We start from the raw sequence: 17,344 nt of genomic DNA, 5'->3' as shown, positions 1-17,344 counted from the left end.
CACTGGTAACTGCAATCACCTGCAAAGGTCTCTCCCACCTCCAGTGACCTGAGTGGCTGTAGGCACTGGCTGTATTTCCGAGGAGCTCCCTTGTTCCCAAGTGTGACTTCCCCACCCCACCGGGAGGCAGAGCAAGAAGACGTATGATGTCTCAGTTCACATCTAAGCCAGATCTATGTCCCCATCAGTAAGAACTGCCACCACAATTGACACTAATTGGTTCTCTTGTTGTCGTGCTGCAGAGGTGACAAGGACCACATGGGCACCGACAAGAAGCCTCCCCTCTCTGGTCCCCTCAGGTCACGGGTAGGTACCCTGGCAGAAGCAGTGTGCATGCATAGCTGGTATTGCCATGATGTGTGATGCCTGCTCGGTGAATAAAGAGCATCACTATCTGGAGCTGTCGAGCCTGCGTCACTCACTGCAAGAAGCGGGGGGGGAAGACAACTACCAGCTTAAACCAGATTTTACTGGTAGGAGCATCACCAGAATTCAGGCTCTCAGGGACTTTACAAGGGAACCTAAAATATTACCAGCTGCAGTTGCAGCCTCCATATCCTCCTCCAGCCTGGAAAAACAACAATTAGTACATGTGTGCATTAGTGCATGCATGTGTTTGCATGTGCCTGCAGTGCAAACACATACAATAAACAGAGTAAGAAGAAAGAGATTGTTGTTTGAAGCTCAAAGAAGCTATTTGTAAAAATCTGTGTGCAAGTTAGAACTGAAAAAAGGCAAGAATTACTTTCACCTTTCAGGGGGGAGGGGGGCAGGGAATTAAGCACACACACACCCCAAGCAATGCCCAGGAAGAATTATGCCGCTCGTGATAAATGCAGTTTTCTGGTTCTGTGAAAAATCTGACATAATGAAAGTACCTTGAATGCAATTACTGGCACTTGTTTAGCATGGCAGGGCATTGCACTGCCACTGGGCTCACTCCTCTCTGCTCCCAATTAGCATGCCAAGTACTCCAGCCACACACATGGGCTCACGGGTCAGGGATTGGCGCAGAGGAGCAGCAAACAGCTACCTGCCCTCCAATGAGGGAGCGAGCAATGTGCTGGAAAGCTCCAGCTTCCTTCATTTTACATCCTCCCATCCCTATCACACTCTTTTCCTCCACTCCTCCAGGGTCTCTGGAGGCAGTGATAAAAACCGCAAACTCTCCCCCTCCTCTCTCAGCTGGTCTCATTCACAGCTCATGGCAGACCCGGTTTCCTCTGGGGACTCACTAATGAAGACGGCCAACGTTAATCTCTTTCCCCCTCCCTGACGGGTCGATTTATAGTTCCACGGAGAGTCCTGGATTGCAGCCAGAGGGCTTGACACATTCTTCTTGTTCCAAGACGGAAGGGGGGGAAGAGACAGGCTTGCGCGCGCACACACACTGAAGATATACACACACACATTTATGATTTGGATTTAGCTGGAAGATGCAGCTGGAAAACCTGTTTACCTGCTCTGAAAGGCTGCTGAAGAGAAAAGTAACCAACAGCACTTCTGTGTATATATGTACACTCCAAACATCTTTGTGTTTCCATAGCACCTCTTTCAGCCCAAAGACCCCAAATCACAGGGATCACTCCCTCATCGCGAGGATGAAATAAAGCATTGGTTGTGCGCCAGCAGCATTACCCGTGAGTCATTAGGAGAGGAAGCAAATGATAAGTTCTCCAGGATAAACGGCAGGGGGAGGGAAAGGGGAAATTTTAGACAGGCAGAAAGTAATGAACTGGAATTTGGCCAGGACACTGAGGTTATTGTCCTCTCATCTCGTGAAAAGTGCAGTGGGATCTTTAACAACTGATTGATCGAGGCCTTGGCTCTACCTCTCATCCCTAAGAGGTTCCAGCACTAGTTGCAGCTTCTCCAAGACCAATGCTGGTGCACAGGTTTAGGAGTGGCTCAGAGAGAAATGCACTCCTCTGGTACCCCCACCTGCTTTTCTACCACAATGCGTGGCACTGCCTGTACTGGAACTTCTCAGACCTGTCATTCCCACAGCTGCACCTTCAAAGGAACTGGACAGAAGGAGAGACTCCGATATTTTTTTACCACTGAGCTATGAGAGCGCTGTAAGGGAGCTATAAGGGAGCATCCCTTCCCCCTGTGGCAGCCTCACTTGGCGCTATTTGTTTAGTTCACTCCCCATCCGCACGCGGGACTCGCCCGCGCTGACAGCACAGCTCTGCTAATAGGGTCAGTCAGTGAGCTACTGCTGCAGAGCCACGAGGGAGCACAAAACACTGGCTTTATTCCTGTAAGACCTATACATTACCTCCTCACCCCTGCCCCCTCAGGAACCAAGTGGTGGATTTAAAAGGAGCACTGTCAAGTCATTTAGGGCCATTATTTTGCACTAGAAGAAATGGCCTTTACAAAGCTCAATGGAAGCACGGTCTCATTCCATCTTTAAGTAATCTTGAAGGTTTCAATTGCAGGGCTGTAAACCACAATGCAAAAAAGCACAGACAAATAGATCAGATCAGATATGAGACTGCCCAGACACAGAGCTCCCCTTGCCAAGCTGACTGCAGAGCAAAAATAGAAATGAACACTGCACATAATTATAGTATTTTACATTTCCACTGCACTTTCCATCCTGACAGATCCCCAAATGCACACACATGTGCATGCATGTGCATACAGAGAGGTAGGACATTGGGAAAATTCACTTGCTTGTAAAAAAACCCAAGGAATTGTGGTCCAGTGGTAACAGCTTGTACTGAACCAAAGCCTTCATTAACACAAACACACACACACACAAGCTCATAGAAAATCATAATGTGAAACAAGACTAAGCCAAGCCACAGCAATCTGTAGATCAGCAGCTCCAGCACTTCTGCTGCTGCTCAGCATTTCCCCCCAAACCAGAAGATTAGAAACTGATCTTTTATTAGCTCTTGCCCTCTGTTTCCCAGCGAACCCCAAGGTGCCAATTCCACTTTGCTACCACAGGGCAGGGGCAGCTCTGCAGCTGTTGATCCACAGTCTTCCCTTCTCCCACTGTCAAGCACTTTGCAGCCTGAAAGCAGGCACATCCTCCAGCCCTACGGGCTGCAGCAGCCCCATTCTGCAGACAGCAGAGCATCTGAACAGGGGAACCAAAGCCAGGGACAGTGCCCAAACCACAGCGCTCCTCTTTCCCTCCTGAACAAAAGAGCCCGTGTCAAGTACAAGGGCCCCTTCTCTCCTTTGTGCCACTCAAGGTGCTCTGAGCAAGGATGAAAAGAAAATGGCCACGAAAGAGTGCTGGAAGATAAAGCAGGAGCAGAGACGTGATGCTCTGGCAGAAACCTTCAACTTTCTCAGTAGGCTGGGAAGCAGGACAGAGAAGAACAGGCACTAGCTCGCGCCTCAGCCTGGGAGGCTGGGTAACTCCCTTCTTTTTCCCACATGTCTGTGGCAAGTCAGTTTTGTCTTCCACATATTAAATATCTCACAGCAGTTTTAAACTCCCATCTGAGCACACAGGCATTTCGATGCTGATATGTGGCCAAGCACATGAAGAATGGGGATAGGAAGTTCAAGAGGAGACAGAGAAGGCAGCAGCTCTGAAGCACTACAAAACCAAACTGATAGGTCAGGAGGGAAGGAAACAGTCTGAGGTTACGAAATGATACAACAGCTGGCTCGACAGAGCTGCGATTTTTTTTTAATGAAAACCAGGAATCTCACCAACAATACAATGTAATCGAGTGCAGTATGCAACTACCCGTTCAGGAAAGAGCCTCCCTGCTAGTAGTCTTAGTCCTTACACTAGCACGAGGCCAATATCTGCCTTTGATGCCTCTCACAGAAGAAGCTGTTCACTCAGCAACATGCTGCATCGTGTCTGAGGCTCAGCGAATGATTGGCCCATGCCCATCTCAGCAGATATTTTGGGGAAGAAAGAGATTTTTGTCAAGGACACTGCAGCAACACCCTCCCTTATACTTAAGGAAACAGTCATGGGATTGCTAATGTCGAAAGGGGACTCCAGGTTTTAATAAGGTCACTCTGAAAGAGCCCCACCTAATAAGCTGCATGGAAGTCAATTTATTGACCTCAGCACATGAAGTTGTGGTTGCAGGGTGTGTAGGTAATTCATACCTAATGCTCAAGGCCATCCCCTCTGGCTACAAATGGGAGACCAATGCGATTTCTTAAATTTCATTTAGTTTAATAGTCCAGTGCATTATTCAGGAATGCAAGGAAGAGCCTTCTCAAAACAGGATTTTTATTTTGACAATGTCACTTTAACAACAAATAGCTGGTTGCTCAGTTCCCTTAGCAGGAGACAGCAGGTGCTCAGCTGGCTGATTTAGCAGCAGCCACAACTGCCACCACGAGCTGCTGGGTGCAGTTCACAGGCTGCAATTCTCAACACCCCCAACGGGACTGCAAATTCCCAAGGAGGGGGAAGGGCTAACAGGAGCGAAAGAAAAGGCAAGGGGGCAAGCTTAGGGTGAAGCATTATTAAATTAATGAACAAACCTCACTGCCACATCACTGGGACACCCTCACTGGAGTCTCATGGGCACCTATGTCAGCTGCCTTCCCCCAGCCCTGCATGCGCAACTTCCCACATAAGGAATTAAACTCCTTTCCTCCCTTCTCCCCCACCAGGAAATAACATGCCCACTTTTTACCTGGAAGCAACATCAGCAAGATACTCCACAGTCTCCTGAGACCTTCCCCAATAGGTTCCTTTTATGAAAACAAACCAGTGTCCTCAGTAAACAACTAGAAAGCAAGAAGACCACGTCACACAGCCTTGTGCCTACAGAAAATCAGGGCTATGGAAATACCTCTTAGTAGAGGGTATGGTACAGCGAGAGGCTTGTGGCATGAGATTGTTAGAGATGACCTTAAAATAATCTTTAAAATGAAAAACAGACAGGTGCATGTGACTTTGTGATTTGGTTTTTGTTGTTGTGGGAGAATTTTATTTTTTAAAACATACCACATAAAAATGGCAAGATAAAAATTCTGGCCATTTCCTTTACCTCCCCCATCTTGCACATCTAGCAATGAAAGTTTTTTCTAGGCTGAAGTACTATGACAATCAGTGGACCAAGAAAATCATATCTCCTAAGCAGTGAGAAACTGAAAGCTGTGATGTTAAAAGAGAATGGGATTTTACTCAGTCCACATTAAATGCTGTATGGTCTTCACTTGCTTTTGCTACTGTCTATACCAAGACTTGTATTTATTGAGTTATTTTAAGCTGCAGACAGCCAGAGGAATCAAAACTCTCTTTATCTACAATTAAAGCACAGAAACATCCGTTACACCTCAGCAGCAGTTCTCTTAACTAAGGCCTCCAAAAAATTAAACACAGAGCACACATTATCCTTTATTGCAGCCTTAGACAGATCAGGCTTGATGACAGTACCACTTTTTAAATCCATTAGGGCAGGGTGAATGGGGGAGACAAACTGGTACAACCCCAGTGTAAAATAAACATTCCCTTTGGGTCATCTGTAAAATTAAACTAGACTCAACGCTAAAGAGCACGCTTAAGGAGAGAAACATGAACCTTACAATTTTTTTACAAGCTTACTATCAGTGGAAGAGGCCTGAGTAAAGATAACAATATATGAGTGTATTGGCTGACTGTTATTGTTGGCTACTCAAGCAAAGTAGGGCTTCAACAACCCAGAATTTACAGGACCAGGAGCCTAGTGGGTCCCTGGTTTTTATTTTGAGCCAATTCACATTCACTTATGCTGTTGGATAAGTCATGATGCCATCAGCGACATCGGCCCAGCTGGAAAACTGGGTTAAGAAAGCAGTGGACGCTCATCGAAAAGTAGGGCTTGCCTGCACAGAGACACACAGGAGAGACATGCAGAAGCACTTTAAGAAGACGGGTAAAATGACTTTAAATGCCTGTATAGACAGATTCATACAGAATGCAAATGTACCCCCGATTTGCCTGCTCCATTACTAAACCTATTTTTACTAAATCAGCTGAAAGTTAATTTAAGTCTAAAGAAGGGTATGGTCAGATCAGCCAAGCAATCCAGTCAGTGCAGGCTAACAAGTTGCTGTCCTTTCAGACAGATATCAGTAACTCACCATATGTTCTTCCAGCCTTCTGCAACGCAAAGAACCTTACAGTATCCTAAGAGAAATCTCCCACAAACTGTTTTTATGTGACTTAAAAATCAGAGGGGACAGTTTGGCTGGGAGTCAGCAATCTGGTACGTTGGCAGGGGCGGGCTACAAAGGATATCCCAAGAGTTGCCAGTCTAGCACTGTTTCTTGGCTCCAAAATTAAATATACAGTCAAACTTTTAATTTTCCCAAAAAAATATAGAAATGGAGCTTTGACCCTGCTGAGATGCTGCCTCAGGAACACCCAGTGATGTTGCCACCAAGAAGGAGAATTCATCTGCAGCAGGATGTTTTCCAGCACTGCAGTCACTTCACAGAAACAAGAAGCCAGGCAAGGGCTGTTGCCAACTTTCACACACGCTAGCTACTCCAGGACTGGGCAGTGACTCAAGAAAACAACTTCCCAGCCTCATCCCAGCAGTGACCCCAGCCATGCACCTGCCTCAAGAGATACTGGCATGCCTTTATGGCTTTGATGAGAGCACGCCTCTCATGCATTGGCTTCCTTACTGGGAGGAGGCCCCACAAACCACATGGGCTCAACACTGGGTGGACAGATCTCCATGAGTGGACACGGAGAGATAAGCTTGCCACTGAATACAGGGGAAATACAGAGCTGGCACAGTAGCTGTTTCCTGAGAAACAAGTTGCTGGCAGCAAGGAAAACCCTGGTTTGGTGTCTACCTGATTTTCAGTCCTTCCTGCCCCAGGGTTACATTGCCCTTGACTGGCATTTTCTAAGAATAAGAATATAAGGACAGAAGAGATGTCACGGCTCCCCCAACCCTCCTGCATCAGGAGTCAGCAGGGGGTGGGCTCAGTCCATTGTACCTGACCATAACCCTTCCAGCCAACCTGCCAATGTGTCATGAGAGCCATTCTCTCCTGGCTGTTCCACCTAATTGGCACACACCAAGTGCCAGGGCTCCTCGGTGTTTGCTCTCTCCCCCTCTCTCCAGGGCTATGCAGCATTAATGTTTCACTAGCAGCTCCCGCTCTCCTCACAGCTCTATCAAGCACATCTCTGCTCTGACCTGCCGCCCAGCCACTGGGCTCCTGACCCCCAGAACCTACACCTGCCCCAGCCTGGCTGCCCCTCAGTCCCAGCAGTGCTCTGCATGCCTCTGGAACAGGAAAGCAGCAAAACCCCTCACTGCCACGGGGAGCCAGCTCGGACCACCAGCCTCGTCCTGCCTGCAGCTTAACTAGCACATTAAGGCTGGAAAGGGAAAATGCCCAGCACTCCCCTGCATCCCCACCAGCTCCCTCCCTTCCCCAGCTTGCCACCATAGTGTAAACCCTTTTGTTTCTTGCCAGAAATACAGCAATTATTTCAGAAAAATCTCTCCCCTCATCACTGGTAGAAAAACCACAGTCTGAGACAGTAGCTCTCTTGATGATCGCAGACAGTGGAATATTCCAGAAAAAGAGGAAGATTTGGGAAGGGGGAGGGGAGGAGGTATCTGGGATCCAATCTTCCTCTCCCTGCCAGCCCCCTCCATCTCTAGCAGATTTCATTTGTATCATGAGGATTTCTGTGAAATTTTCATCCAACCCTCCCTCTCTCCCATTTCAACTCCCAGCTAAGCTCAGTCAAAGGTGCACAAGAATAACATGCTGCTACCCTTTTCTCACAGGCTGGACAAGTAAGTCCTCAGTTAGCCACATGGAAGCCATTAAAAATATATTAACATACCCAGCAGGGTCTGTCACTTTTTCTTTTCTCCCTTCCCCCCCCCCCCCTTTTCTTAAACATAGAGAAGGAAGAAATCTTGCCACAGTAACAAGAGGTTTTCATCAAGTCTCATTACCTCAAGCACAGCCGCGCACCACAGCCCCCACAGAGAACAGCCTTCGGTTCCCGCTGTCATTAAAGGAACGAAGATCTTAAACAAAAATTAAACCCAGGACAGCATGGAGTTGGGAGCACATGAACGGATCAGGCAGGGAAGGGTGCAAGAAAGCTGAGGGGAAGAGCAGGAGCAGAGCCACCAGACAGGGTTCCACTCTTGCAGCTTGGGTGGGATGGGGCAGGTTAAATGTATCCCACAGAGCGGGGCAGAGGCAAGCATTTACAACATTTTGAGCCAGCATCCAAAGGTATGCTGTATTTCACAGACTTAGTGACACAGCAATGTCCTGGAACATTAATAAAGGCTCAGGGTAAAACTAGACCAGCAATTACGATAAGCAAGCAGCTTTTTCTCAGTCTGCAATGCTGCACGACAAGGATGATTTTGCACACTCTGACACATGTCCATTTTACTCTAGGAGGTCCTCATCCCTTCCAAACAGCACGATGGCCCATGCCTCCCAGAGCAGCTGCACAGCACATCTTAACCTGCAGCAGCTGCTCTAAGCCTGAAGCAGGTGGCTGCTGGTGTTTAATAACTTGGGAGGAGGGTTTGAAGGGTGGGAGGCAGCAAGTCTACATTTAAACAAGGGATTTCTATACCATTGTTAGTCAAAGGGCTATCAAGTCAAAGTTCCCTTAAACTGTAGTTTCTCAAGTATTTCTTTGGGCAAATCACTGGGTTAAGCAGATTTCCTCTCCACCCTGGCTACTTTAAGCCAGATCAATTCCCTGATCCAGTTCAATGTGCAGCAGCACGTTCAGCTGCACTGACACAGCTGAACAAGCAGCTCAGGAGCAGCAGCAGGAACTGCTGAAAACAACACTCATAAAACTGCACCCTCGGATTCAACAGGCATGACGCTTAGTCCCAGGGGAGCAAGACGCTGCATGCAAGCCCTGTGAAAACAAAGGGAAGAGGGATACTTCATGCATGGCTAACAGGAAAGAGATGTGCTGAGCCAGAGGACACAAAAAATCCAAAAATTTGGTGACACTGCGGCCATGTTTTATGCACCTCCAGATTCCCATAAATGGGAATGGAGGAAAGCAAAAAGGTCTCCCTTGTGAGGCGGACAGTACAGTCAGGAAAGGCAGAGCTATGCAGAAGAGCCAACAATGGTAAAGTACCAATGAAGGGTGGACAAAAGACCTCTGAGGAGTAAGGAGAATAAGAACCCACTGCTGGTGAGGAGCAGGAATGGTGTGGAGACACCACAGAAATAACTCCCTTGCAGAGCAGTGAGAAGAAGGGAACTGGGACATGAACTGGATGATACAGAGGCAGGATGAGAATGTAGAGGGTCCACTCCGGGCACAGAGGAGGGGAACAGGAGAAATAGTAAGAAAGATACTTCAGGTCTCTGGTGTCACAATCATTCAAGTTGTGAACAGTTTAATGGGTCATTATCCAAACATTTCATACACCCTCTGGTTCTGGAGTAATTACATCCATTCTTTAAAAAGATGTCACATAACATGGTCTACTGATATTACAGAAGCAGATAGGAGAGTAAGCAAAATGTCTGACTGTACTAGAACCAGACTGGAAAATAGCACCAATTTCATAATGATATGATACAAGTCAGTGATATATTTGCCTCTGCAGCACTGAAACCTGCTCTACTCATCCCACCTTGGAAAGCAAATACAAGAAAGTGAGGAGGTTTAGCAACTGGCAACAAATAGACCTGGACAACAGCAAATGCTTATATGAAGTCCATATGTGCAAAACAACAGCTATGTGCTGGGTAGGGGGAAAAAAGTCTTCTAGTGCAACCATGCTATACTGCATGCCAGGGCTGTGACACAGCGGGTGTGCGCTGTTCTCCCCAGGAAACCTGTCCATCCGCTCACAGCCAGCCACCACAACCCGGCCATAACTGCCACCAGCCATGGAAGAGTCACTCCTTGAGGAGCTATAGCAAGGCAGACTCTTCACCCACACCTGCCAGACTGAATACACTGCAGAGTCTTCACTGCTGAGCCCTATGGTTCGTATTTCTACAGTCTCGCAGATAAGCAGTTTGGCTGGGTTGCTCTTCCTTGCTGCTTCAACATAGAGAGCACAAACTTTGTCATATAAAAGAAATCAAGAGCCCTGCTTTAAACTGATTGCAGGAAGATACTGGAGTCTTATCCACAATCCTGGGTTTGACAGCCACGTAATTAGGTCAGGGGACAGCTGTGCTGTAACAGATTCCTTGGACTTGGCTCTACCCAAGGTAGAGACACACGAATGCTGCTTCAGCGTGTATTTGCTCACTTGCCAGCAGCCTGGATTCTTGAAAACATACTCTGTGTGACTAGCCCATCTCAGATCAAAACTCACGCCCTTGATGTGGGCTCCCAGATCTCAACTTCTGCAACAGCCTCCAACAGCAGCACTAAGGACAGCAGAGTTTGAGCCAAGGTGCAGCTGCCTATAGCTGAAACAGGCCTACAATAAATGCCAGAGAAGGGGGAGCAGGCTCTAGGCAGCACATGCAAGGAAGGCACTTGTATTGATGCAGGCTCAGGTCATCCCAGGGACCAGGAGTCTGACACCCATGGTTAAAGCATAATCAAGAAATGTTTCCTGACAGTGAAGTCTATTAGGCTGTGGAACAGGCTCCCATGGGAAGTGGGGGAAGCCTCATCCCACTGTCTCTGTAAGGAGTGATGGGCCAGACAGCAGAGAATCGAGCCCCAAGACTTGATGAGATGGCCTGATGGGGTCAGTCCCATAAGACGCCTCAGGAGTAACACAGACTTAAGAAATTTCCTCTGCCCCTCCTGCAATATCTCCCCAGTTCTGCCGATGCTGCTGCTTGCAAGGCAGCACCACGGACTAGATTACTGTAGCCTGGGCCTTTTCACATATTTGGAGGGACGGGGCTTCTGATCCACAGCAGGTCACTGATATAAGTTACAGCACAGTCCTACCAAGGCTTGCATCCACATAACCAATGGGATGATGGCAGTACAGGACACGAATGGGAGGTGAGGAAATAGGAATTTCTTAGGCCATGCTACAGGTATCTTTATACTAATCCTGTGCACATGAAATCACGCAAAGAAAGGCAGTGGAGGATGCAACTAGGGTGGAGGAAGGGCATTTACTAAATTATGACTTAGTATGGTCAGACTTGTGTAATTGGACATGGCCTAACATATATGGAAATTATCTTAATTTACAGCAGAGAATGTCCCTGTGGATAATATATATGGTACCAAGTAAGTTTCTGACACACTGGACTAGCACTAACTTAAGTATTGGAGGTCCGAAAGACTGTCTCAGTTTTTAATATATGTAACATTTAATTGCGTCCCTTACACGTTTCCTTTTTATATTTTTTGAATGGGGAAAGATCAGCTTGGTTTTGAACTGTGCAGATCGACAGAAAGGCTTATTTTACCCCATTTAAAGCTATCAGATGCCTATCTCCCTTTTGGCTTGGGTTTTGGTATGGGGTTTGGGTTGCTTTTTCTTTTTGTTTGGGGATGTGGGGAAAGGAGGTGTTAAGAATATAACAAAGTTCAAAATTAATGTCTCGACTTGTAACACACTTTCCCCCTCCCACAACACTGGTTACAGAAGCTACCCACGGCTGACACTACTCATGAAGCTCCATATGGTTCTGCTTCCCTTCACTTTTCCTCAGCCTGACAAACTTTGGCACTGCTCAGGTTTTCCTGGTCCTTGGGAAACAGGAAGGATTACAACAATTCCAGCTTCTCCTTCCTTTGCTTTTACAAAGCTCCCATGGTGCCATCTATGAAAAACCTACTGTAATGGCAAAGCATAAAGGCAAACTTGTCTGAATGTCACTGGTGCTGCAGGATTTTTCACACTGCATTCAATATTGGTACCAATTACTTAGATTGCATTAGTTGAAGGACTTCAGTAACATCAGGGTCCCTTGTCCTCAGCGTAACTTACACATACAGCAACAAATGTCCGTGCCTAACAGGCTAGTAAAGTTATTTTATTTATGGTAGAAAGGCTTCAAAATGGAGCATCATTTTAAAGCACCCATGAGTTGACAACAGTTTGTACAATTATCACAAACCACTCAAAAAAAGCTTCCAGTACACCTGGGAAGTAACCATGTACACAGTAAGTACTCTGTATGCACCATAACTCAGCAAACGCTTTTTGCAGCTCCCTTCTACACTCAGTCATGAAGGATATAGATCATTACAGCCTCCAGCTATAGAGCTTCAGCTCACAGAGTAGCAGCTCACACTTTTAGCTCTGGAGATCCCCAGTTCAATCTGCTGCATGTCAGCCAGGAGGGCAGCTGTCATATAATTACAGCCACAACTTTGCATGTGAAAAAGTAGGGAGAGTGAACAGAGATCTTATTATAGACTTCTGGTTGCAACCTGTTGAACAGCTCCCTATTTAAAGTAACTTCTTGTAAAGAGGAGGGAGAGGAGGTAAAGAAAAAAAAAGGAGAAAGAGGAAAGAGAATCTTCCAACTCATCTTCCCAATTCTCTCTGTTTTGCAGAAGAAACTAGTGCTGCTTTGCAGTCCTTTGATACAAATACATGTGTATACTAGATGAAGCACACAAGTGCAGAGCCAGGAGTAAGGCTCCTGGCTTATAAGTCCAAAAAAGAGAAAAAGGAAAAAAAAATTCTCATTGCTGCAACTGAGACGTCTGAAGTCCAACAAGGTATCTTAGTTTCTTTCTGAACTATAACCATTTATCAGCAGCCAAGCCATTTAGCTATGCAATTCAAGTATTAACATTTAAGTTCAAGAAATCTTAACTCAGTTACGTCCTGTTTTCTTGAAACTGTGCATACAAGTTCTCAGAAAGACTTAACAAAACAGAGAATCTGGGAAGAGAGTATGTTTGAAATACAAAGGTACAAATCATGGCGAAAAATTCACCCTCGAATTAAAAGTTCTTTTAGTCAGTGAAACACAAAACAATTAGACCAAGTTTCTTCTTATCCGTTAATCTCTCTGCAGATCCTTCTGCACACACAGAGTCGTTTTTGAGACAAACTTTTTTCCAAGCCAAGATAGTCAAAAACTGAATTTGAAATAATATAATCCAGTTTTAAAGAAACAGTTTCCCCCCCAACAACTATTCTAGAAATGTCTTTCCTCAGTAAAGCTATTTCAAGCTTAAGATACTGATTAAGTCCTTGTAGAATCTTCTCTCCTCGGCAGTCCCATCCATCCATCCATCCATGACCCAGCAGCACAGAACCTGAAGGTCTCCTACTCCCTGAGGTGAATCAACCACTTTGGACCATGAGCAGCAAATGGAAGCAAACTCTCCAACTTCCTGCAAACTACTTACCTGCTTGCTAAATACCATTTAAATAGACCAATCTGACTCAAACTGTTCAGTACCTGCCTGCAAGAACAAAGACTTGCTGAAACACGTCAACTAGTTCATGCACGCTACACCACTGCCCCTCCAAAACTCCCTGGAACACAGTGCCGTGCTTCCAACAGGATTTGAAGAAGTACCTAATCGACAGACAAGCTGGAAGGTGTTCACATAACTGCTAACACCAAGCGCAAACCTGCAACTCTAAATTCCAGAATTCACCAGCAGTTTGTATTTAAACCAGTCGAATTCTCTGGTGACACCCTCTCATCAGCCTTGTTTCTGAAGACTAGTTTTCATTTGGCTCAAAGAGTCTTCTGCTTCTCCCCTCGAGCAAGACCTAGTCAGGAAACACACAAACTAGCTGACCATCTCCCTCCATTTAGAAGAGGGTGAGGGAGAGAATCAAGGACAGGAAGCCCCATTTTGAGGAAAGTTATGTGCAGCTGTGGCAGCACAGATACGTTTGGGGCTGATTATACACATGCAGCAACGCCTTGGCTGGGTTCACCCCACAGGAGGCACTGATAAAAAGTTCACCTCTCCCTCACCTACTGCAATCAGGCAAAGCTCACAAACATCTGAACCACACTTGTTACGGACGTCCAACAAAAGCAGTACAACCCCGTGCAGAGATGACTGAAATGAGACATTGGTGTGCTGTGTTCTGGTATTACTTCTGTAAATTTAGCACTGCTGAAAGGTTCCAGATAAACATTCTCTGGAGACCCAAATCCTCTGCCTACCTTGAGAACATATGCAGAGAAGACAGCAGCAAAACTTATACTTGCTTTTCTCATCTCTTCCAGCCTGCTGAGGCTGAAATGACTGACAAAGGTCCAAAATAAGGGACACACACAAATTATTAATACTGCACTAGTAGTCTTGCTGTTGCTGCGACAGTCTAAAGACTTAACAGAGGCAGGCTCTGCAGGGAAATACTACTTTACTTCAAAATCATTCATTCAGGAAACTTACATACTGAGGAGAAAAGAATCATTCTGCAGCATGCTCTGTCAAACCCTCAGCTTTAAAACCCTTCATTTCTAAAGCAAAAGCGATTTTAAAAAGAACAGGAAATTTACATGAAGCATAAGGAGCTTCAAATTTCAAGTGAGCAACGCTGGAACAGCATTACTTCCGGACACAAATCCTAACACGCATCTTCTCATGCCTGACCTGGAAAGTCCATCCCACTTCTGGGAGCCAGGTAAGCGTTCTGTCTCTGCAGCCTCTCTGCTGAGACAGCCAAGGGCCAATACTAGTGAGAGGATAATGGGTAGCTGTGCTCTAGCAAGTGGAGGGGAGCCAAAAAGCCACTTCAGTTTGCTTCTCGGGCTTCAACCTGTGCTTTACACCCGTGCAAGGCTCCAGATTCACATTCTCACCAACCTTTTATTTCATTCCAGGTCTCATGCTATACCTGCTGCCAGAGTAGCCCCATGCCCATAAGCAATACACAAAGCATTGCAGCTTCCTACTGATCTATTCACTTCCTCTCCCTTTTTGCAAGGGGAACAGTTTATGCAGGGGTATTAGTCTGTTTTACATTAATTTCAAGAACTGGGAAAAATGACTTGAACTTTGACATTTCTGAAAAAAAAAAGTTATTTTCATCTTTATTACTAATCAGAATAGATTTACTTTTCATTTAAAAGAGAAAATTTTCTTCCAAAAATATCTGAAGTGGTTACTGAAATGTTTTCTTTACCAAAGCCCTGCAAAGCCTCAAGATTATTAACAACATTTTGAATATGAAGAGGTACAACCTTGCTCCATATCCACAAAAGAAGAAAAGGCGGTCAATTTTTCACAGAATAAAGTAATTCATTTTGAAAACTAACACCTTCTATTAAAAGTTCTTGCATTTAAAAACAAAAAAAGGTTTCAAATAACTCTAAATACTGATGGGGGCAAAGAAAAAGCAAACCCTACCCCCAGATGGATGGCATTCCTCTCTTTGGGTGCAATGTAGTAACATTTGATTGATGCATCTGATCCATTCCAAAACTCCAGGCGTTGTTTTAATCATCAATGGGTAGAATCCTATTAATTTTCAAGGGAAAAAAAACAAAGAAAAAATAGAAAAACAGAGTAGAATATGGAGGCAGGACACACGTTTGTCTAGCAGGTCCAGCTGATTTAGCCAGACCCACAATAATCAACATATTAAAGACTGAGTTCACGACATAAACTCACATCTATCAGTATAAGCCCCTTCCTCCCCTCCACCCTCTTTCTGCCATCTCGGCTCAATCCAATCTCCCAACATAACCTGGAACATTAGTCCCATACCAGAGGAAATGAAATAGGAATAGGGAAAGGAGTGGGAAGATATAAACCAGGCTAAATAGGGGTAGCATGAAGAGCATGCAACAAAGAGCCTGCACAGGCCCTTGCTATAGCAGAAAACAGGAGATCAAGCATGCACGAGGAGATGGCAGGAGAGCAGATGTGAGAAGGAGAAGGTTCAAGTAGTCCCTGAGCTCAGGGTGGTAAGAAATGGCAGCAGAACACAGCAGCGAGCCCCAGCATGCACAAAAAGCTCAGCCTTCAGCAGCAGCACTGCACCAGGTGACCTGCTAGCTCCTGGTGTCTGCTGTGATAGGCACTTTCAGTATTGATGTGCATGGTACGAGAAATATAGTGTGAACCTTCCACATCAAATAAGGCTGTGCAGTCCATCCATACATTTATTTGGCTATCAGCCAAACTCAGATCCACCAATACCAACCACTTTTCCTTTGAAATAAGCCTTCACTTACAGTCTTGCACTGAACAGTTACTGCTCTTTCATTTCAGCACTGATGAGCACTGCAAGCCCTATGGACCCACCAACGCAAGAGGTGGCACAATTTCAAGAGGAATTTATCCGTTCCAGAAGCAGCCAGAAGGTGAGCATCATCAGTGTGACCCTTCAGCTGGCCAGCTGACACATCAGCCCATATCCCATTCAATCGGCCTAGAGCCAGGTATCTCCCCACTAGAAGTGGAAACCTGGCTGAATGGTCAGCAGGATATCAGGCAGCTGACCGGCTGCCTGTTTGGGAACATGAGCTGCACAAAGGACAAATCAGTGTTGTTCTTTGGTTGTTCCTTACATCTGTTCTGTGTTCCCAAGTCTCAGGATGATTAGCAGCAGAGAAGTGCTGGGTGAGAAAAAGTAGAAAAGGCAAGAACAAGCCGATGTACTGCAAAGTGAAGCTAGCAGCAGTCTGAAGATGGGATCTTACAGCAGGAAAACTGGTTGCTACAGTGTAGAACAGAATCTGGGGAAAACAGGAGGGGTCTGTTCACAGAAAGAAGGCAAGCGAAGGCATGCTACCACTGGGAATGGGAAAGGCCTGTAGCCCAGGGCTGATAAATCAGATATTGCTGCCAAAGTGTTACACCAGCCCCTGAAGCCTCTAGCACTGACCGGGGGTCTCAGCAACAAGCAGGATCTGCCACAAGTGTGCCCACCCAGGAGCCTCAGGTAGTCACTTAAAGTATCTCAGGTCCAGACCATTAAGGGCCCTGAAGATAAGGACACAGACCTTGAATTCAACATGACACAGTCACATGGAATTCACACAATGGGAAGGATACCCTCCCGTGACAAGGACCACACAGCTGCAGCCCGTGCCTCCCTCAGGCTCCTCAGAGCAAGCGGTTGCACTCCCAGCCAGCCTGCCTTTGTAACCAACCCTCCTGTCCCACCAGGAGGGCCTGAACCCTGCACCATCAGCAGTGAAAGCACAAACCTCCACCTCACGCTCTAAATAATTAAACTCTGTGGGAGCAGCAACAGACTCATAAAACTCTTACACAGACCAAGCCAGTCATTAATGGGGGTCAAAGATGAGTGCTCTATTTTTTTTAAGTGTGCTTTGATGCGTGGGGAGAGTGGTGAGAGGAGATCTTCATTACCCTTCTCTGGTAGATGATGAATTCTTCCTTTCCTGGTTATCAACACCTCCTACTTCCACCCGAACCCCATACTGCTGACAATCATCCAGCCAGCCAGGGACAATTAGAAGGTGTGTTTGGATGATATCTGTGCTAGTCGGTCAC

At 46.1% G+C, this 17,344-nt stretch overlaps 1 protein-coding gene across 5 annotated transcripts in view; it reads right to left on the bottom strand.

The window, feature by feature from the left end:
- Positions 1-17,344, bottom strand: part of TCF20 (transcription factor 20) — a 130,791-nt gene that overhangs the window by 103,262 nt on the left and 10,185 nt on the right. For 4 of the 5 annotated variants that reach the window (XR_004357309.1, XM_032689140.1, XM_032689134.1 and 1 more), the window contains exon 2: positions 15,227-15,337. The exons of the other annotated variant lie outside the window; for it this stretch is intronic. The gene's annotated coding sequence lies outside the window, so the exon portion shown is untranslated. The remainder of the gene's footprint in view (positions 1-15,226; positions 15,338-17,344) is intronic. 5 annotated transcript variants of the gene reach the window in all.

The sequence above is a fragment of the Chiroxiphia lanceolata genome, chromosome 5 (genome assembly GCF_009829145.1).
Source record: "Chiroxiphia lanceolata isolate bChiLan1 chromosome 5, bChiLan1.pri, whole genome shotgun sequence".
Lineage (NCBI taxonomy): Eukaryota > Metazoa > Chordata > Aves > Passeriformes > Pipridae > Chiroxiphia > Chiroxiphia lanceolata.
The sequence above is the reverse complement of the archived record's forward strand: the minus strand, read 5'-3'. Positions and strand labels throughout refer to the sequence as shown.